Source organism: Leuciscus leuciscus (assembly GCF_965113295.1).
Source record: "Leuciscus leuciscus genome assembly, chromosome: 7".
Lineage (NCBI taxonomy): Eukaryota > Metazoa > Chordata > Actinopteri > Cypriniformes > Leuciscidae > Leuciscus > Leuciscus leuciscus.
Window position 1 is genome coordinate 7899530 of NC_138731.1, and position 26266 is coordinate 7925795.

Here is a 26266-nt window from a genome sequence, read left to right on the forward strand (position 1 = left end):
ACTTAACCACAACCAAGACTTATAAAGCATGCATAAATGTTTCACATCGTTGGCAAATGTTTCAACTATGCAAGAGATATTTTCAACATTAGAAGTCTTTAAAAAAATTCCACACATGCAATGGCGGGGTCGTTAAAAATGATTTTAATATGCAAAACTGTTACCCAGTTATAGCAGTGGGTGTTTACTTCCAAGTCTTACATGCGGCACCGCCCATCAAAACAGAGTGTTCGAAAGAGAAGGTACTTGTGTTTCTTATGAAAAAATGTGACGACCTTAGAGAACATTAACAAGTTTTAAAGTCCCCCTGTAGTTAATAATTGCATTCCTTTAGTTGCCACATGTTGGAAACCTCCACATTCACTCTCTTTTCGAGCTTGGGTTTTAACATATTTGGATATTGTCTACTCGGAGCAAAGGAGTCAGCAGTAGAGGCTATTAAAACATTTTCGTGTCTTAAAATAGTTTGAATGTAACTCTACACCCTTGCCTCATTTAGTATACGCGGTTCTATGAATATGCAAATGAGCCCCGCCTCCACTCACTCACTCAGCTCAGAGATCCACTCTTTGATGATCAACGCGTTTGTGACATCAGAAACACCAGCGATTTCAAACCGTGTTTTTGAGACTGTCTTTACATATGGTTTGTCTTAAAGCATATTAAAAACACCACATAGACATATAAATTATGTTTTATTAACAAAGTTCAGGAGGAGCACGTACAGATAATTAACAGTAACACGAGTGGAGAGCATGCAGTCAATTAACAATAAGAGGTATATATATATATATATATATATATATATATATATATATATATATATATACAGCAGTCTTACCTCTGTTCGTTGACGGTGTATCAGCATCCCTTTCACCACCCCTTCTCCACACTTCCAGTTCTAACCACTCCTATACACAGGGGGAGTACTCTGGGTTCGGGCCAATTCCCCCCTAGCCTGGAAATCCAGACCTAAAAGATTAATGGTCTGGCGTCGATTAATGAAAATCGGCCAGCTCGAGGGGCGGCACCAAGCAAGCATTTGAAAATCTCACTGCACGCAACTGGATAACACTACGACCAATCACAACAATAAACCCCATACGCTTAGCTACCAGCGGAGCTAACTGGGAGATTATACTCTTGCCGTATCCGGTCGGCAAAACAGCAAAAACGTCCTTCTTGCAAAGGAACGATTCGAGCGGCGTCTTTTGTTCCTCTTTTAGAGAAAAAGCTGGTGTTCATCCATAGGCATCTTGCAATGTTTACTAATGACTTCGACGTCACAGCGCTGTCGTCATCTCGCCTCTGTCCCGCCTATATCAGATAACCCGATGTGATTGGTGCAGCTCAGATCGAGGGGCATATTTAATGAGCATCATTATTCGACACCAGAGTAACTCGCTGAGCAAATTCAACTTGTGCTCTCGTGAGAACTCTGGTTTACCAGGGTAATTCCTCCCAGACAGCACGCCAAATACCCATTAAGCTTTACTCCCTCTAATTATAAGTAAGTGTGAATTCGTGAAACAACATTAAAAGCTGGATTTTCACCACATGGGGACTAAAAAAAAATGCACAAAAAATGCAGTTCATGACCCCTTTAAGGATGAGCAATAATTGTGATAGTAAGCACCACTAAACATCTCAAACAATCTCAGACTGACTCTGTGCTTTAGTGCTGGGAATGTTTCAGTGAGCCTCAAGGTTACATTCATATGCCAACAAGTGACTGTCTTTTTGAGTGAATCATTGAATCATTTACTCAACCATTTCGTTTAAAATCTGATTCATTGAAGAAAAAACCTCTAACACCATGCTGAATGGTTGATTCTCCTTCGAGCCTTTGCAAAACCAGGCAACGTGGTAATATTGTCAATAAAGAGGTAAGTTACTCAATATTTACTTCTCTTTTAGTCAGGCTGTTGCATAAAAGTAATATCACAATCATGATTTTGATCTGAATATCAGTATAACAACATGAGTTATGTTCCAGTTCTTTGGTTTTAAATCACGTCAGCATTTTATTTCCTGCATGTGCTACATGAAGTGCTGAGTTTCATTGAAAGCACTTAGTGTCAATAACTGCATGCAATAACTTATATGGTGAGAGCTTAAACCACCATTTAATTAATGATTAAACAATCTCCCCTTCTCTCTCTCTTGTGTTCAAGAAGCAATGAGTTACTTATATCTCCTATTTAAGCAGATTTAGATAAACCCTTATTGCTCTTTACAGCCTTTAATAAAAAGCCATGCTTTCTAATGTTCAGAAACAGCGAGCGGAGCATCACACTGACAGCTGTGTGCTGTTTTGCTGAGTTGATCTTCCACTCGCCATATTTGGAAATACAGAAACATTTGGAGCATATTATGATAGAAAGATGTTTATGTAAGCTCTCAATAAGTACCGCTTTGACTCTAAATGTAGGACAACAGGATGTTCTCAAATAAGTTTTGGTGAACAGAAATGTACCTGATGTCAAACTTTTGTCTCATATACGCTTCCCAGGTCCCCCCCCCCCCCACACACACACACACACACACACAGGCCTGCAGTATGCGGAAGTCTGTAGATTAATGTCTGCTTCTGCAAACTGACGTGTGCTGTCTATCTTTGATTAATGAGGTGCTTTTTATTGACTTGATAAGATTATTCTCACCAGACAAAAGTGTGTCTGTGTGAACATGTTTTCACCATGAAAACAAAAGAGATCAGGTCCTGTACTGCTTCCTTTGATAATTGTGCCATCTGTGCACACCTGTGGAACGAGTGCAATCAAACAGCATTGGTGAAGCCATGTGGGTTCATTGCCTCCTTTTCCTTGTGAATTCTTCAAAACACTTGTACACTTACAGTTGTACACCTCAAAAAGTTTCCAGACATTTAAATGGTTAAAGGTCCACTGAAGTGCCTTGAAACGCGCAGCATTTGTCAATGTGTTGACTTAATTTCCACTGAAACAGGAAGACAGGGTGGGACATATCAAGCAGCTCCTCCCCTTTTTTTAAAAAATAGCCAATTGCGTTTCATTCATATCACAGCTCGACCAGAGCTGTTGAGCTCAATAAAGCCGCATTTGACAGTTCATGACAGCCACAGTCTAATAGATTCCCCTTTTAGATTTAATATGAAATTGTTATTAAAGCAAAACAGTGATGATCATGCTGAGGATGTGTAGTTTGTGTAGTGTAGTCGATGTGTTGTTTTCTGGTCTGTGCTGATTCGATCTGATCCGCTCTGTGCTGTCGTGCGGCGGTTCGTGTGACACTAACGTGAGACCAGACTTCATTTGCCCCAATGGAAAGAAAATGTACACTGTCTGAATCTTTCTCTATCCCCTATATAGTGCACTAAGTGCCATTCACCGTGTAGAAAATAGTAAATGAGTGAACAAGTGACCGATTTCAGCCGCAGCTGAGTTATAGTGTAGGGGGCGGGGCTTCAGATTCGAGAGAGCATTTGATTGGACAGAAAATCTGATGAGAAGCTGAAGTGCAGAGTTATGTCATCAAAGTCATTGATCCATATTGGCGGAAGTGAGAGACAGGAAGTTTTGAATGCTTATATCTTCTAAATGCAAATTGTGTCATTGTTTTGGAGCACACTAGCTTATAGATAACCTTAAGGCTAACATATTCATACAAAAAGCCAAAAAACATCTTAAGACTTTAAAGTGTTTTTTAAACTAAAGGTTTAAATTTAGAACATTTTTAATATTTTTTCACTTTAAATTTAATTATAAGTATAAAAAATTATAATCAAGTAGGCTAAATTACATATGCTTCAATATGTTATAACAAATCAAAATAAGTGTACATATTTTAAGCACAAAGTATTATTAAAACATAGTGATTTAAAATGTGCTTTAAAGTAAAACTTTTGATTTGACATCATTACTGAAATAAGAACTACATAACATAATACAATTCAAAACAAAACATAACAAACTCAGATTATTCCTAACAAAGTGCACTTCTTTAGATAGTTTACCTAAATATGAAAATCATAATTTACTCACCGTCATGTCGTTCCAAACTTTCTTTCTTCTGTGGAGGACAAAAGCAGATCTTTTGAAAATGTATCTTTTTTTGTCCATAAAGTGAAGTCAAAGTGTTGTTTTTAATACCACCGACTTTCATTTATGGACAAAACAGTTGCACCATTCTTCCAAATTTCTTTTTTATACTCTGAAGGAGAAAGAAAGACATACAGGTTTGGAATGACAGGATTTGAGAAAAGTACATTCATTTTCATTTTAGGGTCTCTGTAAAGCTGCTGTGTGCGCACTTGAAGAGAACTGACTTTATACATCCACTAAAAGTCACCAAAACACATTTTGATTAAAATTTGGCTAAAAGCATAAGATAATTAACCTTTGAGCACAGATTCCACTGGCTTTGATATTTTCTAATACAATGACCTTCAGGACAGAACGTCCAAATACTTTTTTATTCGCACGAAGATGACAAACACAAAAAGCATTATGTTGTCACACCTGAGAGTTCATTTTATGGTGCGATAATTTCCACAGACAAGATGAGCTCTCACTGTAAACATTGTTGATGCCTGTAACTGTCATACCTTCATCATAACTATCAAAGTATCTATATATAGCCAAGCAGACTTCAAAGGCAGAATTGAAATGTTGCTATAGTGATCACTCGGCATTATTCACTAGCAAACCAAAGAAAATTACAACCAGTGTCCACAGGGGAGAAACATTCTGTCAATACAGCACACACACACACACACACCTCTGCAGTGATTCACAGCACGGTTGAAAGCTTTGTGTGGTTTATTTGGGTCTGCAACAACTCAACTTTGCGTGCAACAACTGTTAACTGAAAAACTCAGCATGTCTCACACACACTTCCATTTAATCAGTTACACCACAATTACACAATTCTGACCACATTAAGAGGTTAAAATGCTTATTCAGGACCGGGAACTGCTCCATATATTATTCACTTTGTAATTTTAAATATTTTAAGTTTATGGTACCACTGCTATTTTATTAGCTAATTAATGTGTGTACTTCTTCTGGTTTTAACACCTACATTTGTAATTCACACTCATTTAAAAGAATATTCCGGGTTCGATACAAGTTTAGCTCAATCGGCAGCATTTGTGGCATAAATGACTAGCACAAAAATGTATTTGACTCAACCATAAATTTCTTTAAAAAGGCAATAACTGTGACGCACTTACACTAGAACTCATTAGTAGTTCGAGGTCTACACTCAATACAGACTGCAGTCTGTGAGTTAGGGGTAACTGTCAGCACAGTCCCTCGGCAACTTCGTACTACTGATCACCGTTTTACAAAAGGATTAATAGTTTGGAGTGAAGAATACGTACAATTGGTAAGTGACAAGGTCTACCTACAGCTACCGCGATGTCTTACCTGGAGATTCAACCAGATAACAAAATATGTCTGGAAACGACACCTCCGGCCATTTGGTTGGGTCATTGACCCAGTTTTTAACTAAATAAGGGCAATCATAACCTATTGCAGTTAATTTTGCAATGTACCGTTGCCGGTCGGCAGGCGTCAATGACTTGCACCACATTTTTTTCATTCAAATACACACGATGTTCGCAGTGTTTTCCCCCACGCCGACTCCACCCTCACCACGCCAGACCACGCCCCCAATATGACTAGATGCCGACTGTATGTATTCGGCCCGAACCCAAAGTACTCCCCCCGTATTTCTGGCTGCGGAAGAACAGGCCAAGAGTGAGTGGAGGGATGCTGAAAACTGTCAAAGAATGTTAGGTGAGTTGACAGAGTGAATGAATATGCTTCCTCTCATGCTGATAGGGTAGACATGGTAATTATTTGATGACAAATTGATTGGACTGAATATTTGAATGTGCTTCTCCCGAACTTTGTTTATGAAACATCATGTGTAGATTCCGCCATTGCGTCTGTTATAGAAGATATCGACAGCGCATTCATTTTAAAAGAGGAACAGCCCAGCTAACAATTTATGGTTCCCAGAACGTTCTGGGAACGTTAGTTTTTGGTTGCGGGAACGTTCCCTTAAGGTTAGGTTTTGGTTCCCATGGAAAGTTTTCTTAATGTTCAGGGAACATTAGTTTTTAGTTACATTGGGTAAATGGTCCCACTCACTGTCTTGGTCATACATTAGATTTGATACTGACTTATGGTTTATCTGTTAATGATGTTGTCACTAGTGACATTTCCTTTTCCGATCATAAACCGGTGCTGTTCTCTACTATTCTCCCTTCTTTACCCAGTACCAAACCAGCTCAAGCATGCTGGTCTCGTACTCTGACTGCACAATCCTGTTATGCATTTTCTAAAATGTATCTGGAAGAACATCAACCTCTCACCTCGGACTCTGTTCCGTCTCACTTGAGTGTTGATGATCAAGTGCAACTGTTCAATAGTACATGCCGTAATATGTAGATGTTATTGCACCTCGAAAGCTTGTAAATCGGAAATGCAAATCCCAACCATGGATAAATAATGATATTCGGGAACTCAGACAGCAATGTCGTCAGTGTGAACGAAAGTGGAAGAAGGATGGGCTACAGGTATCATATGAAATACTGAAGGCCTCGTTACACAATTTTCAAAAGGCTGCCAAGATTGCAAAAGCGAAATATTTATCGGACATCATATCCCAAAATTCTTACTGTTCTAGAATTTTATTTTCAACTATAGATTCCGTCTTAAACCCCCCGACCCAGATATTTCCAGAGGTTTCATATTCATTATGCAAAAACTTTCTTAAGTATTTCCTAGATAAAGTAAAAAATGCACGGGTTCAATTATCTACAATGTCAAATTCTATTCCAGACCCCATATTATTCACTACTCAGTGGAGCGATTTTGAACTAGTCTCTTTACAAACATGTAAAGAAATCGCTCTAAAATTAAAAACCACCTTTTCTCCCCCATGATGTTTTGCCCTCACGATTCGTAAAACGTACTCGGTTACTAACGTAACCTCGGTTCTCTCTAGAAGAGGGAACGAGTACTGCGTAAGATATCTTACGCTAGGGGAAAATCCTTTTTCCGCGAGATATTGAAGCCAAAAATTATCCTTAATTTTGTAATAATGCAAAACGCGTTGCGGCAGCATGCAGACATAGGCGAGACAGCTCGCGCGCCTATTGGCTGCTCTGCGGCAACTGCAGCAGCCTATCGAGCGAGGCCTGGCGTGACGCCAGACCCAATCAGGGCACTTCGCGCCCGCTGCGTCACGTCCCGCCGAAATGGGCGTGGTCTAGGCCTATAAATACCGCTCGCAGGCAGCTATTATCTGGTTTTTCATCATCGAAGCAACCAGAGCGTGTGCATGCACGGCAAGATACGCAGTACTCGTTCCCTCTTCTAGAGAGAACCGAGGTTACGTTAGTAACCGAGTACGTTCTCTTACGAGAGGTCTCTCGTACTGCGTAAGATATCTTACGCTAGGGGACCCAATGCAAAACGCCGTGCATGCTGAGATCTGACACCAAAGACCCAAGGGCGAAAGCCCGGGGTACATATAGTGCACAATCACTCAGGGAACTCACAGGGAGTCCGGGAAGAGGGAGGGGCGAAGCCGCACTCTTCCACATATGGCAGCGTCGCTGAGACGCGAATTTCATCATACAGACAGGGCGGGGTACGGCCTGAACTGATGGGGGAATGTGGGTCTTACACAGTTTGCCCAGGCACATCTCGTGCTGCTACTTTTTTACTGTCGAACATTGAGCTGTGCTCAGTAGACGCAGCATTCTGAGCTGATCGCATCAGGTCAGACAATACTGGTAAACTTAGACCGACAGCAGCCTGGCCTGCAGGGCGGGAACCTCTAGGTTATAAATCCTTATAAATGTAGACGGGGAGGCCCAGCCTGCCGCCATACAAATATCTTGCAAGGCAATCCCACTTGACCAGGCCCACGAAGAGGCCATGCCTCTCGTGGAGTGCGCTCTGACACCCAACGGGCACTGCATGCCCTTGGAGGCGTATGCCAGCGCTATAGCATCAACTATCCATCTGGATAGGCTCTGTTTCGACGCGGCTAGTCCCTTAGAACGTCCGCTAAACGAAACAAAGAGCTGCTCCGTCTGTCTGAAACCAGACGAGCGAGACACATAAGCTCGTAATGCCCTGACTGGGCAAAGGAGGCTCGCGTCTCTTTCCTCATCAGGGACCGGTAGGGCTGACAGGGAGATAATCTGCGCCCTAAACGGTGTGTTGAGGGATTTCGGAACATAACCGTGCTTAGGTTTGAGTATAACTTTTGAGTCATTAGGCCCAAACTCCATGCACGCCGCGCTCACAGAGAGCGCGTGCAGATCCCCTATGCGCTTCACCGAAGCGAGAGCCAGCAAAAACACCGTCTTGAAAGACAGGTGTTTCAAATCGATTGACTGTAAAGGCTCAAATGGCGCACCTTTCATGGCTTCCAGAACCGTAGAAAGGTCCCATACGGGGACTGAGGGAGGTCTGGGAGGATTCAGTCTCTTAGCCCCTCTAAGGAAGCGGATGACTAAATCGTTCCTTCCTATTGACTGACCAAGCGTTGTTTCTGAGAACGCTGCTATAGCCGCCACATAAACTTTGAGCGTGGAGGGGGCCCTGCCCCCATCCAACAGCTCTTGTAGGAAGGAAAGCACCTCCGCCACACCACAGTCTGTGGGTGACACACCACGGGCTGTGCACCAGCCCGAAAACACTGACCATTTCGAGGAATAGAGTCGTCTCGTAGACGGAGCTCTAGCCTGCGTGATCGTGTTTAATACTCCTTCAGGGAGTCCAACATGTACCCGTTGATGGCCCAGACATGAAGGGACCATAGTTCCGGGTGAGGATGCCAGATCGAACCGTGGGCCTGTGAGAGGAGGTCTCTCCTCACTGGTACTGGCCACAGGGCAGTACTCGCTGCATCACGACTGGGAACCAAGGTTGGTTTTTCCAGAACGGTGCCACCAGCAGTACGGAGCATCCTTCTTCCCTGATCCGTTCTATCACCTGAGGCAGGAGAGAGACGGGGGGAAAAGCATAGAGCGGGCGGCGGGGCCACACATGGGCCAGCGCGCTCCTGCTCTTGGAGAAAAATTCCTGACAGTGAGCGTTTTCTTGAGACGCAAACAGGTCTACTTCCGCTCTGCCGAATTTCTTCCACAGCAGTTGGACTGTCTGTGGGTGTAGAGACCACTCGCCTGCCGGAACATTGTTCCTGGACAGTCTGTCCGGTCCTATATTCAGGAGCCCTGGCACGTGCGCTGCTCTGAGCGAGCGCAGGTTGCACTGAGCCCATACCAGGAGGCGTTCTGCCAGCCTGTACAGGTTCTTGGACCTGAGGCCGCCCTGGCGATTTATGTAGGACACCACAGACATGTTGTCCGAACGGACCAAGACGTGGCGTCCTTTTATCTGGGGACAAAAACGCGTCAGCGCGTTGTCTACTGCCAGCATTTCGAGGCAGTTTATGTGCAGGAGCTTCTCCCGTTCCGACCACTGGCCGAAGAACGGTCTGCCCTCGAGCAGCGCTCCCCATCCCGAGGTGGACGCGTCCGTGGACACCACTTTCACCCTCGAGGAAGTCCCCAGGCTTACACCTGATTGGTACCAGTCGTTCGCTCTCCAAGGTTTCAGAGCTGTGACGCACTTCTGATTGACCCTGAGGCGAAGCGAACCGGATGCCCACGCTCAGCGTGGGACTCGCGCTTTCAGCCAAAACTGCAGCGGGCGCATGCGGAGCAGGCCCAGCTGGAGCACTGACGATGCTGAGGCCATGAGACCTAGCATCTTCTGAAATTTCTTGAGCGGGACAGACGCGCCGCAGCGAAACGCGTTCGCTGTGCGTTGAATGTCTACCGCGCGCTGTGGCGATAGTCGCGCCATCATGGACAGCGAGTCCAATTCTGTGCCCAGGAAAGATATCTTCTGACTGGGTAACAGTCAGTTGACACTCCAGTTGACACTGAGACCCAAATCCTCGAGGTGATCGAGTAAAATGGTCGTGTGTTCTATGAGCACTGCGCGAGATTGCGCTAGAATCAGCCAATCGTCCAAATAGTTCAGCACTCGCATGCCTCTCATTCTGAGGGGTGCGAGCGCCGCGTCCATGCACTTCGTAAATGTACGGGGTGCCAGGGACAAACCGAATGGCAGGACTGTGTACTGATATGCCTGGCCCTCGAAGGCGAATCTCAAATATCACCTGTGACGTGACGCTATCTGTATTTGCGTCTTTCAGATCTATTGACACAAACCAATCTCCTTGGCGAATCTGCACAAGGATTTGTCTGGTCGTGAGCATCCTGAACTGTCGCTTCACAAGCACTTTGTTCAGTTGCCTTAGATCTAGTATGGGTCTGAGACCCCCGTCTTTTTTCGGTACCAGGAAGTATCTGCTGTATAGCCCTCCTTCGCTCTGAACTTGAGAGAGAGGCTCTATGGCCCCTTTGCTCAATAGTTTCGCCACTTCGGCTCGAAGTAAATGTGCTACTTCTGTTTTTACCGTGGTCTCGACGCGCGCCACATAGCGGCGAGGGCGTCGGCGAAACTGCAGCGAATAGCCTCTTTTTATAATGTTCAGCACCCACTTCGAAACCCCGGGCAGCTTTGCCCATGCGTCTGCATGGATAGCTAGGGGTTGAATACGAAGCGCGCTCCGCTCGCTCAGCGATGGAGAAGCTTCGGCGTGCTGCAACACAAGCATCGCGCTCGTGACATTTGAGGCATGGGGCGCGCTGATAACAGCGGGCAGATTGCCCGCGCTCGACTCCTCTGCGGTGGTCAGCCGCGAGGGGGAGGGCTGGGCGGTTCCCGTGGGAACTGTCATGTCTATGTGTGGATGTGGGCGCGGGACAGCGGGCACATTTATCACACCGAAAGCATCGTTCGCTTGCGTGAAGCGAGTGCACGTTGGTTTCGTTTTTACAGAAACCGTGAGACATGCATAATGCGGTGTTAGTGGGCACTGGGTAGTGGGCACATTCACCATGTTTGAAGCGCAACCGATCTGAGTCGGTTTTATGTGCGCGAGCCCTGTGTGACAGGCTGTGCTTGTGTGTAGGGATGGGCACTGGGCAGTGGGCATTCTTACTACACATGAAACACCATCGGCCGTGGCCGGGACACCAGAAAATACACTCTTTTGGGGATTTATCTGGGTAGCCGTGAAAACGGCATTTGTGTGCAGGCAAGCGGGTGACAGAACCGACTTGTTGGCTGCAGAAAACACTGGAACAGTCACATTTGCTGGAACTGGACGAGCGAATAGCTTTGGTGTGAGTCTGGCCGCAGCGGGACTTAAACACCGTCATTTTCCTAGCTGTGCTAGGACGACTTCGGGGCCTCGGGCTTCACCGTAATCCTAGGTCGCGAGCCACGTACAGCGGGGCGGCGACCGGATGAGCGGGAGCGCGGTCTCGCGCTTCGGGCCTGGCGGCGCTGTGAAGTGGAGGCAGTGGACGGTGGCTGTGGCTGTGAGCTCTGAGCAGACGGTTTCGCACGGCCTGCTGCAGAGCTGGAGTGCTTCGGGAGGAAGTGCTTCATAGCCTGTGACGCTTTCTGTACCTCTGCGAATCTCTCCGCGAAATCCTTGACGGAGGATCCAAAGAGGCCTGTGGCGGAAAGCGGGGCGTCGAGGAACGCGGTGCGCTCAGACTCGGCCATTTCCAAGAGCGTCAGCCAAAGATGTCTCTCAGTCACGGTGAGAGAGGCCATATTCCGTCCAATGGCTTGCGCTGCAGACTTAGTAGCACGGAGAGTCTTTTAGAATGTGTGTCGCGGCAGCGACACACACACACAAAAGTACAGTGTAATAAGGAAAGGATATAAGCGCCGGAAAGCGCAGCAGGAAGGCAGGAAGGCGGCGCGGCCAGCGACTTCAGTGACTCGTCCCGCTGAAGGTGCTCTCTCTCAGACGCCGCGGCTTCTTCTCCGGCTCCAGCGATGCGTGTGCTTCGCTTGAAGGATGAAAAATCAGATAATAGCTGCCTGCGAGCGGTATTTATAGGCCTAGACCACGCCCATTTCGGCGGGACGTGACGCAGCGGGCGCGAAGTGCCCTGATTGGGTCTGGCGTCACGCCAGGCCTCGCTCGATAGGCTGCTGCAGTTGCCGCAGAGCAGCCAATAGGCGCGCGAGCTGTCTCGCCTATGTCTGCATGCTGCCGCAACGCGTTTTGCATTATTACAAAATTAAGGATAATTTTTGGCTTCAATATCTCGCGGAAAAAGGATTTTCCCCTAGCGTAAGATATCTTACGCAGTACGAGAGACCTCTCGTAAGAGAACTAATTTTTGACACCATTGGATCTGATCTAGTAATAATAATAAACAACTGTCTTTTGAAAGGGACAGTTCCAGAATGCTTTAAATTAGCTTCAGTATCACCGATCCCTAAGAAGCCTTCGGTTTACTTTCGACTAATCTCCAACTTGCCGTTTTTATCAAAAAATGTATTTACGCAGCTACAAAACTATTTGAATAGTAATGGTATTTCAGGTATCTTTCAGTCTGGTTTTAAAACCTTACATAGCACAGAGACTGCCCTTTTGAAAGTTTTTAATGACATTTTAATGTCCACTGATGCTGGTAACACCATGGCTTTAATAATGTTAGATCTCATACAGTTTTGGGAAACGCTAATGACGTTACATCCATGTAACAGGCTTTACAGCATGCATACATACATCCATACATCCCCCGGCTATATCATAAGATAATACCATGGATCTATTGATAGAACACGTGGTGAATTACAGCCATTAGCTGGAGCTATATCCATTATTACAGCTACAGGACCCAGAACAGTCATATGAGCATGCGCAGTGCCGGAATATAACAAAGCCCTACGAGGGGCTTAAGGTTAAACCCCAAACCTTTGCATTACAACCGCAACATCAGGAAACTGTAACGTATTTCACTTACTTTTTCGTGAGAATGTGAAGCTGTGTAGGTCGTTGGTTGTTGTTGTTGGTCGTTGGTTATTTTTCCAAGACTTCCTGATAGTGAACGGTCTACTGGGTTCTACGTAGACTTATCCATTTCTTCCAGCCAATCAGGAAAATCAGGACACTAAAACGTGTCTATAACGTTAAGGGCTCCAATATACCTGTGCTAAAACACACTAATTTATCTCAAGCGTCAATTTACCTGAAAGCCACTGAAAGAAGACAGGTTCCCAGGCAAGTTCTGTGTATCCAGAAGGACTTTGGTGTATGTAAATGGCACAACACGGAAGTCAGGACAGGACTTCAATCTGTCAATCAAGCACAAATTGTATTGTTTTAGCTAAATTGATATCAGCCTAAAAATAAATATATTCTCTTGCTATGCTGTTTATCTTAGATTTCATAAGACCAATCATTTTTGAGTGAATCTAAATCAAGTGACTGCAAACCTTTTATATGCTACGTCAAAAACTTAAATGGAGCTGGTTTAAATAAACATTTCAAAACCGCACTCAGAACAACCAAAAACAACCCAAAACAACCAAACGGTTGAGGTACAGTGCAACCACAGGAGAACGTTTTAGTTGGTTGGTTCCCTTAACGTTTAGGGAACGTTATAACCGTGAGGGAATGTTAGTTTTGGGTTTTGTTCGAACTAACTTTTAGAGAACCATAAACTAACGTTCCCTAAACGTTCTGTGTTAGTGGGGAAAGAACCACGATCAAGGCATTTGTCGATCGGATAGATGAATGAACATACGTCACTTACTCCGTTGCTCTGATTGGTTGTAGGTCTATCCAATTGAGTGCAGAGGCATTTTCTTTCCTGGTTCAGTTGAAACACGCCCCTTAATCACAGCCCAATGGAGCAGTTTCAGACTCACATTCTGACTAGAATCTGAGTATGATGACGTCAGGCTAGAATTCAGTAACTGAGTACAGTGAATATGTTTAAACCATTCAAAGATCATTAATATATAGTATATATCCACATTCACCTGCAACTTTATTAGGTAGACCTTGCTAATACCGGGTTGGAGCCCCTTGTGCCTTTAGAACTGCCTTAATTCGTCATGTCAGAGATTCAACGAGGTGCTGAAAACATTCCTCAGAGATTCTGGTCCATATTAACATGACAGCATCACACAGCTGCAGATTTGTCTGCTGCACATCCATGATGCGAATCTCCCGATCTCAAAGCTGCTCTATTAGATTGAGATCTGGAGACTGTGTAGATGGGCAGAAGATGGTCCACTGTGGTCATAAAGGGATGGACATGGTCAGCAGCATTACTCGGGTCGATTATGGCGTTTAAACAATGTTTGGTACTAAGAGGCCCAAAAGTGTGCCATGAAAATATCCTCCACACCAGCCTGAGCCGCTGATACCAGGCAGGACGAATCCATGCTTTCTTCTTGTTTACGCCAAATTCTGACCTTATCATATGAATGTCGCAGCAGAAATCGAGACTCATCTGAACAGGCAACTGTTTTTCTATCTTCTATTGTCCAGTTTTGGTGAGTTTGTGTGAACTGTATCCTCATTTTGCTGTTCTTATCTGACAGGAGTGTCACCGGTGTGTGTCTTCTGCTGCTGGAGCTCCTCTGCTTCAAGGTTTGGTGTGTTGTGTGTTCAGAGATGCTCTTCTGCTTCAAGGTTTGATGGGTTGTGTGTTTAGAGATGCTCTTCTGCTTCAAGGTTTGATGTGTTGTGTGTTCAGAGATGCTCTTCTGCTTCAAGGTTTAATGTGTTGTGTGTTCAGAGATGCTCTTCTGCTTCAAGGTTTGGTGTGTTGTGTGTTCAGAGATGCTCTTCTGCTTCAAGGTTTGATGTGTTGTGTTTTCAGAGATGCTCTTCTGCTTCAAGGTTTGGTGTTTTGTGTGTTCAGAGATGCTCTTCTGCTTCAAGGTTTGATGTGTTGTGTGTTCAGAGATGCTCTTCTGCTTCAAGGTTTGGTGTGTTGTGTGTTCAGAGATGCTCTTCTGCTTCAAGGTTTAATGTGTTGTGTGTTCAGAGATGCTCTTCTGCTTCAAGGTTTAATGTGTTGTGTGTTCAAAGATGCTCTTCTGCTTCAAGGTTTGATGTGTTGTGTGTTCAGAGATGCTCTTCTGCTTCAAGGTTTGATGTGTTGTGTGTTCAGAGAAGCTCTTCTGCTTCAAGGTTTGGTGTGTTGTGTGTTCAGAGATGCTCTTCTGCTTCAAGGTTTGATGTGTTGTGTGTTCAAAGATGCTCTTCTGCTTCAAGGTTTGATGTGTTGTGTGTTCAGAGATGCTCTTCTGCTTCAAGGTTTAATGTGTTGTGTGTTCAGAGATGCTCTTCTGCTTCAAGGTTTGATGTGTTGTGTGTTCAGAGATGCTCTTCTGCTTCAAGGTTTGATGTGTTGTGTGTTCAGAGATGCTCTTCTGCTTCAAGGTTTGGTGTGTTGTGTGTTCAGAGATGCTCTTCTGCTTCAAGGTTTGGTGTGTTCTGTTGTGTGTTCAGAGATGCTCTTCTGCTTCAAGGTTTGATGTGTTGTGTGTTCAAAGATGCTCTTCTGCTTCAAGGTTTGGTGTGTTGTGTGTTCAGAGATGCTCTTCTGTTTCAAGGTTTGGTGTGTTGTGTGTTCAGAGATGCTATTCTGCTTCAAGGTTTGGTGTGTTGTTGTGTGTTCAGAGATGCTCTTCTGCTTCAAGGTTTGATGTGTTGTGTGTTCAGAGATGCTCTTCTGCTTCAAGGTTTGGTGTGTTGTGTGTTCAGAGATGCTCTTCTGCTTCAAGGTTTGGTGTGTTGTGTGTTCAGAGATGCTATTCTGCTTCAAGGTTTGATGTGTTGTGTGTTCAAAGAAGTTTATTTCACGAGTTCACATGTTAATGAAATCTGATGTAATATTATAATGCGTATTTGGCTTGCTGTCCGGGGGGAGGGCTCCGAGCTCGGAATTCGGCCCGACCCCAGTGTACTCCCCCCTATGAATATATAGATCATAGGTATCTATGAGCAGACCCAGCCGAGTGTGAGGTGATGGGAAGGCTTTATTTATACTGGCTTCTTCTTGCGCTGATTGGATGATTACCTGAACATGCTCCTCCTGAACTTTGTTACATAAAACTTAATTTATTGTAACAAGGTATGAGTAGAAGCTTAGGGTCAGATGTAAAAGAGGTGCCCAGAAAAAGTCTCTCTTGGTAGCGCAGGGAGACGAATGGGCAACCCAATCCTCCGTGGAAGCAGGAAGAGCGATCAGGATAATGCAATCAGAATCCAGACAAGAAACTCAGGAAACTCAAAGACAGCCAGTTCCCGGTGTTCAAGACATGAACACCTGGAACTTCCAAAACGATCTGACAAACACAAGAGATTGACTATAAATAGACAAGACTGATCAGTTGCAGCTGGCACTGATGATCAGATCAGTGGTAATCAGTGGCCACACCCACACGCGCACACACACACACGGACAGAGACAGAGTCAGTGAGTTCATGAGTTGTGTGTTCAGAGATGATCTTCTGCTTCAAGGTTTCGTGGCTGTAATCAACCAAAGAAAATCTTGGTCGGCTGATGTCCTGACATTTTCGACAAAAAAATCGACTAAAAATTACTTTAGGGAAAAAACATGTTAAATGAATTAGCTGTGCACTGTGTGCAGTACTTGGTAGCCTTGTTGTCCGCCTAAATGAATTATAAATAAACATAAAAAACTAGTAGGCTATTTGCAGTATATTAAATCGTTTTTGACCGAATTATTTTGCACTGAAATGAGTCACACGAGTCTGTCGGCTCTGACAGCGTTGCATCACGTGCACCTGAGCAATATCATCGCCTATGACAGGGGTCATCAACTATATTTGTCCAAGGGCCAGAATTTTTCTCTGCAGACACCGTAAGGGCCAGATACTCGTATATAAAATAAAATTTTAATTGTATCCTAAGTAATATGTTATTATTTTATATACTAATTCTCATTCCAAATTTCTGTTATTTTTTACATATTACCTGTACTGCAGCAAGCCACCAGGGGGCAATAGCGATATTTTAGGCTTCATATTTGTGAGGCTGTCAAGCTGTCCATCACTGTCACATGCAGGTCGTAGTTTGTGGAGAACACTAGAAAAAAGGCCATCTGAATATATTTGAATGAAAAATGGCACTCTCAAAGAGCCTTAAGCGGAAAGTTGATTCAGAGAACCGTAGTTTTAATGAAGAATGGACTGATAAGTACATATTCATAGTGCCTACTTTTAGAAATGCTGTACCTGTGTGCCTCATTTGCAACGAAACTGTCGCTGTCGCTAAAGAGTACAATCTGAGGCGTCACCACAGCACAAAGCATGCAAGCTTCAAGGAGTCTTATCCTGAACAGTCAGAGGCCCGTCGGAGAAAAGTTGCTGCTTTGAAATCTCAGTACTCCCATGCCAGCGGAATTATTAACCGAACTTCAACTGAGCAAGAGAGGGCAACAAGTGCGTCTCTGCAGGCTGCCTGGGTACTCTCCAGGCATAACAAGCCATTTACCGATGCTGATGTTTTTAAGGAGTGCATGGTGGCTGTTTTGGAGGAACTTGCCACTGACAAATCTACGGACAGGATAATTGCGTCTGTTAAGCAAATACCTCTGTCTGCTAAAACTGCTGTTCGCCGTGTCAATGTTTTGGCAGAGGATGTCCAGCGACTTGTAATTGATGAGATCAAAGAAGCCAGATACCTATCGCTGGCTATTGATGAGTCCACCGACAATACTGACATTTCCCAAATGTGCGTTTTCGTCAGATATTTTGATGGCAAATATTTCAAAGAGGAGCTGCTGGCCTTGATTCCACTGGAGGGCCTGACAACTGGCGCTATTATCTTTGGTAAGCTGGAGGAACTATTTCAAAAGCATGGACTGTCATTTGAAAAAGTCAACCTGGTTGTCACAGATGGTGCTCCTGCCATGATTGGCAGAAACAGGGGAGTAGTGAGCAGAATTAAGGCTGTCGCTCCCAGCATTAACGCACTTCACTGTCTCATTCACCAAAGCGTGCTGTGCGCAAAATTAAGTGGCGATCTTAAAGAGGTTATGGACAAAACAATGAAAATAATTAACTTCATCAGGGGGAATTCAAGCACACAGCACCGTCTATTCCGAAAATTTGTGCAGGAATCTGAAGCCTCTCATGATGACCTCTTACTCCACAACGACGTGCGCTGGCTCAGTAAGGGCAAAGCACTGGAGCGTTTCGTTGAACTCAGGGATCAAGTTGTGGATTTTTTAATGCAAAGTCAATCAAAAGCGGCAGCTGACCACCTGCGCATCATTCGAGACACAGAATACATGTGCAACGTTGCATTTTTAACGGACATATTTTCCCATTTGAACGCACTAAATTTACAACTACAGGGGAAAGAAAAACCTGTGGTGCATATGGTGGAAAAACTTGATGCCTTTGGAAACAAACTTGATCTTTTCCACGAAGATTTGTTGTCGGGGAGGCTGCTGCACTTTAGCACACTTAAGACAGTGGGTCACAGCAAGGTCACAGAGAACATGAAGACATTTATCACACAGCTGAGGGAAAATTTCTCTGCCAGATTTGATGACTTTGCCATTCCCAGGGATGTCATTGGATTTGTGCGTGACCCGTTCATTATCAGCCCAGGTGGAGAATTCTCCGCTAATGTGAGGAAGGTGATGCCGCTGGACGAGGCGGCTATTCAAAGTGAACTGATTGACATCCAGGCCGCTGGTGACATGAAGGCAGCTCTCCGTGGTGCTGAAAGCTTGAGCGCCTTTTGGGTGGCTTGTCCCCAAGAGTACGACACACTGAAGACATTGGCCATGTATGTGCTCACCATGTTCGGGTCAACATACACCTGTGAAGCTGCGTTCTCAAAAATGAACTCTATAAAAACGCATGAGAGGAACCGACTGTCAAACCAGTCTTTGGAGGACTGCTTGCGCATAAGCCTGACAGCTGTCAAGCCCGATGTCAAAGAGATAGTGTCGAAGGGGAAATGTAACTTCTCCCATTAAGCAAACGTAAGTATTTTAGTCTGATATTTTCTCGGTTTTACTTTATTTGTGTTTATTTGTTGGATCACAGGCTACTTTAATTGTATGTAAATAGTAGCATTTCTAATAACTGAGGCCTGTCGCTTTTATTTGTCATTAGAACTATTTGCTGATGTGCAAGGTTTGCAATTACCATGTTCTTCTCTGTTATGTTGATGGTTGTTATTGAGACACCGCAATTGTGCGCAAATCCCAGGCGAGGAAAATTTTGAAATTTGTGAAAAAATGAGCACGTGAAACAATAAAAGATGTTCAATGAGAGCAACGCGTTTATCGTCATTCTTGATTGAAGGCAGGCTATGGCACAAGCTACTTTTCAGAAGGTGTTTTTTCCCATTAGATTTCAAAATAAATAAATATGGAAACATACTTTTTCCTCTTACAAGGCTATTCCTGAATTCAGTATTATTCTGGGGGCCGGATGGAAATCTCTGGCGGGCCGGATTTGGCCCGCGGGCCGCCAGTTGACGTTGCATGGCCTATGATTTCCAAAAATAGTACTATGTTGTCAACTAGTGATATCATCACAAGAACTTTTGAGGAATATGCAACATAATTTAGACAATTGTTTTTGTCATATGTATTATAATAACTGACACTATCATTTCACCCGCTCTGTGCAGCTGAACATAGGAGTTCAGCTTCGCGGCTGAGACACGAATAGACTATTAACTTTAAAAAAAATGCTGCCACACTGCCGATGTCTTTGTTGACATGGTAGAAGAGGACTGACTGACTATGAATTAAACGTGCTCACAATTAAATAAATAATATTCAGCAAACCTTCTAGTAGCCTACTTTCTTCAATCTGTCTCTCTTCTCCAGTGGGTTGGGCCAATCCAAAAGAAGTGAAAACAAGGGGGGGTGTTCTGAAGACAGACTGTTACCTGTGAAACAGGGGTGCTCTGAAAACACCCCCATTAGCAATTAGTGCTTTCCACCTGATGAAATGACGTGGCAAAAAAAATCGACCATTACGAATTTTGGTCGAGCCAGAACCAACAATCGACTAATCGACTGGGAGATTACAGCCCCTAGTTTGGTGTGTTGTGTGTTCAGAGATGCTCTTCTGCTTCAAGGTTTGGTGTGTTGTGTGTTCAGAGATGCTCTTCTGCTTCAAGGTTTGATGTGTTGTGTGTTCAGAGATGCTCTTCTGCTTCAAGGTTTGGTGTGTTGTGTGTTCAGAGATGCTCTTCTGCTTCAAGGTTTGATGTGTTGTGTGTTCAGAGATGCTTTTCTGCTTCAAGGTTTGGTGTGTTGTGTGTTCAGAGATGCTCTTCTGCTTCAAGGTTTGGTGTGTTGTGTGTTCAGAGATGCTCTTCTGCTTCAAGGTTTGGTGTGTTGTGTGTTTTCAGAGATGCTCTTCTGCTTCAAGGTTTGGTGTGTTGTGTATATTCAGAGATGCTCTTCTGCTTCAAGGTTTGATGTGTTCAGAGAAGCTCTTCTGCTTCAAGGTTTGGTGTGTTGTGTATTTTCAGAGATGCTCTTCTGCTTCAAGGTTTGATGTGTTCAGAGATGCTCTTCTGCTTCAAGGTTTGGTGTGTTGTGTGTTCAGAGATGCTCTTCTGCTTCAAGGTTTGGTGTGTTGTGTGTTCAGAGATGCTCTTCTGCTTCAAGGTTTGATGTGTTGTGTGTTCAGAGATGCTCTTCTGCTTCAAGGTTTGGTGTGTTGTGTGTTCAGAGATGCTCTTCTGCTTCAAGGTTTGGTGTGTTGAGTGTTTAGAGATGCTCTGCTTCAAGGTTTGGTGTGTTGAGTGTTTAGAGATGCTCCTCTGCTTCAAGGTTTGGTGTGTTGTGTGTTCAGAGATGCTCTTCTGCTTCAAGGTTTGGTGTGTTGAGTGTTTAGAGATGCTCTTCTGCTTCAAGGTTTGGTGTGTTGTGTGTTCAGAGATGCTCTTCTGCTTCAAGGTTTGGTGTGTTGAGAGATGCTCTTCTGCTTCAAGGTTTGGTGTGTTGTGTGTTCTGAGATGCTCTTCTGCTTCAAGGTTTGGTGTGTTCAGAGATGCTCTTCTGCTTCAATGTTTGGTGTGTTGTGTGTTCAGAGATGCTCTTCTGCTTCAAGGTTTGGTGTGTTGTGTGTTCAGAGATGCTCTTCTGCTTCAAGGTTTGGTGTGTTGAGAGATGCTCTTCTGCTTCAAGGTTTGGTGTGTTGAGTGTTTAGAGATGCTCTTCTGCTTCAAGGTTTGGTGTGTTGAGTGTTTAGAGATGCTCTTCTGCTTCAAGGTTTGGTGTGTTGTGTATCGACCTCAGTACAACCTCAGTTGTATCGAGTGCTTATTTGAGTTCCTGTTGCCTTTCCATCAGCTGAACGAGTCTGGTCATTTTCACCCACAGAACTGACACACAAAGAAAATGAGAACATTATCCAAGGCACACGAGGAAAACGAGAACAATATATAAGGCACACAAAGAAAACGAGTTCATTATCTAAGGCACACGAGGAAAATTAGAACATTATCTAAGGCACAGGAAGAAAACAAGTACATTATCTATGGCACACAAGGAAAGCAAGAACATCCCAAAACATCCGGCGAGACCAGAAAACCTTAAAGACATACACTCTCAACAATTAACCAAGCATAACTGAAGATCAAGGGCTTAAATACACAGAGCAATGAGTAGATAATTAACAACAGATGGAACTAATGATGGTGACTGTGGTAACTAATATAACAACACAGAGACATGGAAACCAAACACAGGGAGTGAGCATGGAAACAATGGTAACTGAGAACATACAAAAGTCCTAACAAAACACAACACACAAAACCAGGATCACACTTTAATATTACAGTTTTTCTCAGTCGCTTTGGTGCATTTCTCACATCACTATTTACATTTGCACAACAGTTAGTTCAACCTCCACAACATTTAGTCATTTGTGCACATCATAGTAGCAGTTTCTCATTCCTCCCAACAAATTGCAAATGCTTTTGGACATGCATCAATTGCTTTCATACAACTCTCTGCTGTTTTATAAAATTATCATTTGCTTATGTCATGTCAGTCAAAATTAACTATACTTGTGAATGCTGAATAGTCATTCCATATAAAACTAATAGTCCTCATTTCATTGCGTGAGTCATTACATACAAAAATGTTGAACTAGTTGTCAAAATCTGTCAAGCAAAAAAAATAAATTTAATTTATTTTTTTATTTTTTTTGGAAATGTCTTCTAAATTGAAAAATTTCTCTCAGGTGAATTTCAGCTTTCAGACAGAGAGGAACGTCTGGATGTGCATGAATGATTACAGTACTATATGTTGTATGTTCAGTTCCAATATGTACTGCAATATTGTTTCCAGTTGTGCACAGCTCTGCCCAAAGGGAGTTTGTTTGTTGTAAATAAGGGTGTATTTTTTCTTTTGCACAATGCTGTGAACAAATTAGAAATTAGTCAAATGTGAAACATACATATTCAGTGTCTTGTACTCAGTTACCTCACTAAATACAGTAATGTGTAACTTTACTGTATTTTTCAAATGGCTGTGCAAATAGTATATAGTGCTGTCTTGAGCATTTTCAGGTAGTGTCACCAAGATCTGACTTTTTTACATTTCATTGGAAAACATTTACAGAGTAAACTGTCATAATGAAAACATGACAAAGCCATTTGACTATCTTGTTCATAAACAATGGTGTCAGGACTTTTCATCTTGATGACACTGACACTTTCATTGACATAAATACTTGCTTTTGAGGAATGAGCTATCCATTTTGAGCAAGTGACACGCTTTTGCAGGTTATCAACTAGGTTTTGCAGTTTGTACTAATTGTTTTGAGAACTGCATTAACTGTTGTGCAAATGTAAATAGTGATGTGAGAAATGCACCAAAGCGACTGAGAAAAACTGTAACATATAAACAGCAATCACACAATACATCGCTCTTTATGTCATAAACTCACACTTTTAAAGCTTAAACCCAATAAACATATATTTGTGATTTTTATCTTTTAAGAGCAACAGTCTAGTGACATGAAGTGAACAGCTGTCTCTCTCTAGTGGCTGTGAGAGGTATCACTGCACAATGTTTATGAACTTATAAAAACACCAATAAGAAATGGTTTACCAGTGCTTTTTGTTTGCCAAGCGGGGAAATTTTAAGAATGTAAAGTTAAACATTTTTATATGTTTTCTTTCTTTCTTTTTAAATCTTGGAGTACTAAGTACTAAGTTGCCTTGCACAACATTAGGAGGATCAGGCCCTTCCTATCAGAGCATGCTGATAGATAGATAGATAGATAGATAGATAGATAGATAGATAGATAGATAGATAGATAGATAGATAGATAGATAGATAGATAGATAGATAGATAGATACTTTATTAATCCTACTCAGGAAATTAGATTTGTTACAATAGCAGCAACCACATTCAATCCTTGCACACAGACGTCAATCTACATTCATAAAACAAAAACTTTCACCACAGCATTCTATACGCTGTAATATATTAACTAAAAAATGCTATATCCTATAATGATACTAAAAACAAATACACAAACAAAATTAACTAAAGCATACAATCCCTATTTTAATAATAGTCTGATTACACTAGAATGACTCTTCATGCTGCGACATCGAGGCTGGTTTTCAATTCGTTTACTTGTAATTCAATATTACAGTACTGCTAATATTGTTGTCTCCTGTATGATAAATTGCTTTTGCTTCTCTTTATTTGTGAGTCACTTTGCATCAAAGTCTCTATGAAGTAAATATTTAATTGTTTCTGGTTGGTATAAACAGGATCCAAACAGGAAATGGCCGTCCGTCAACAGCAAGCTCATATTTTGCGAGTGATAAGCTGATTAGATATGTCTTCTGTGTTTCCCCCTACATATTCTCTTTGAATAATTGTTCTAAAGCTCAGAAGCTCTTCTGTTTCCAATTCATATGCGTATATCCTCATTCCTTCAACACACACATCTTTCCTCCATACTTTGGTCCCTGCAGCTGCAGCATCAGCACTGTTGAGTATGTAGGGTTGACAGTATCATCTGTTATACTGTATCATAACTTATTTGATTGACATCTTCTCAACAATCACCATCAGACTAAACACCACACAGCATAAGTAAAAGGCTTACTGTGGTTTCTGAGGCATTGTGGGTAAATGTCAGGGTGTGCGTGATGTTAAATAGCTCACGCTGGAGGTGTGATGGCAGTTTCAGAGATGCACCTGCTCACACACTGACACTGAGTGTAAGTTTGCACACCCACCCAAGAGCTGTCATGTCAACAACAGCCAGACTTTCTCTCTGTGTGACATTCTCCCTTGCTCCCGCAGTCTCCACGACTTCAGCCAAATCCTTTTCTTTTTTTTTTTCGTGAATGTTTTGTCAAAAGCATTCCAAACACTTTCATAGCAATTTATTCCTTCCTATCGTCCGCCGTATATTCAGATTTTGCAAGATTTCCCGTGTTCACAGTCAGGAGTCTGGTTGAACATCTGTTTGTGTGTGGTGTGTGCAGGGGTGTGAAGTAATGAATTACTACTGTAATTAAGTATGTTTTATCCCGAAATTGTACTTTTTTGTGTAATTTTACTTGTACTTGAGTAGGCCTACCTTTTAAGTGATGTATCGGTACTTTTACTCCGCTATTTTCCTTCCGTTTGTGGTCATTACACGTAACATGCTCTTTTTAAAATGTAATTTTTTATCCATCAACGTGATTGGATCGAGTAATCGGTCTCGTGACTGTCATCAAATCAAGTTAAGCATAGAAAACTCAGCTGGCCTACTCATGCTGCTGTGGAAGGGCATTGTTCAAGCATCAATTCAATCGATCTACGTCTTCCTCTAATATGCTTTAGGTAGGGGTGTGACGATAACCGCATCACCGCAATATCGCGTTAATGAGATGCCTACCGCGGTGTGAGGTCATCACCGCACTTTTTTTTTTTTTTTTTTTGAAAGTTACAGGAGTGCATATGGTGTGTGATATGAACTATAAACACATTAATATTTGCTTATAATTTACTGTATTCTGCGAGTCCCATGTTCAAGTGCTTCTGGAGAAAAAAAAACGCTTCCTGCGCAAGGGAGGGACAGTCCGTTAAACATATGGGGGATTTATTTTTTTGTGTGTTTCTGATTATTATTAATTAACTGCTAGGTTTCAGTACTTGTGATGTTTACAGATAATGTTCAATTAAATACAAACAAACACAGGCATAAAAGACAAGCATAACGTAAACAGTTGGAGTTAGATTTTAATTGCAAGTAGCGATCTCTTATGTGGTAACTGTTATAGGCAATAACAGTTGACGGCGCTAGCCGAATGACATTATTCAAAAAATAGCCACGAATATAGTGTCTAAGCCAAATACTGTGTCGCCTTTGAGGCAGGTGACAATTAAGGGGAACCCGGTGAATTTGGACAAGGCAATATGCCGTATTTGTCGCACAAAAGTATCCGTCTCGCGAGGAAATACAACTAACTTAAGACGACATCTTAGAAAAATTAACCATCCTGTGGCGTTTGCTGGACTTAAGTGCAGCACACCTACCTTAGGTCGGCGACACACTGGCTGCGTGGCGTGTCCGTTTTTATTTCGGCTCCCATGTTAACAGGTTAGAGCTTGAACACTGCCTGCGTGAGACGCGCGTCTCAGTTGCGGCACGAGGCGCGCGGAAAAAAGCGTGCATGCTAGAAATAGAACCGACGCCTATTTTTCACGCAAGCCTGTTGGAAGCGTTTCCTGGCAAAATAGAATAGGAAAAAAATGTTTGTATGTCATTTTGACATGAATACATATTAATACATTACATTTTGATGTTTGAAAGTTTAGGTTTTGACATAAATGCAGATATAGCCTAAATGTAATTAAAAAAAATATGATCGATTTTCAAATACTGCACCTGTCAATACAGAACGAAATATTCTGTAGCCTATTTTGCCATCAATACTGCCGACGCTGTCTTTGCTGTTATATATTTATGTTTAACATTAAGTATAGGCCTTCCACAACTCTCTCCCCATATGTCGAATATATCACCAATGAGGCTTATATGTCACCTAGCAGCAGCAGCGCTGTTTCTGGTGTGCAAAGACATAAAAAAAGCCACGCAGCAGAAACGCCACACTCACACCATGCAGCCAGTGTGTCGCCGGCCTTAATTAATAGTTAATTATTAATATTTACAATTTAATTAAATGTTAATTTGTTTATTTGTTAATAAAGAATACTGCTTTATGTTATTCATTTCCATTGTCATTTAGCCTACAAGCTACATGCGTTCTTGATCGCGTCTGCAGTGTGTGACGCGGCCGCGGGTGATTTTTTTTTTTTTTTTTTT

General features: G+C 42.9%; 1 long non-coding RNA gene across 1 annotated transcript; it reads right to left on the minus strand.

The window, feature by feature from the left end:
- Positions 1 to 12911: 12911 nt before the first annotated feature.
- Positions 12912 to 14633, minus strand: LOC309503569. The gene is made up of 3 exons (XR_014207739.1): positions 13706 to 14633; positions 13139 to 13244; positions 12912 to 13060 (listed from the first exon to the last, which is right to left on the minus strand). It is a non-coding gene; the product is annotated as an uncharacterized lncRNA (long non-coding RNA).
- Positions 14634 to 26266: the final 11633 nt, after the last annotated feature.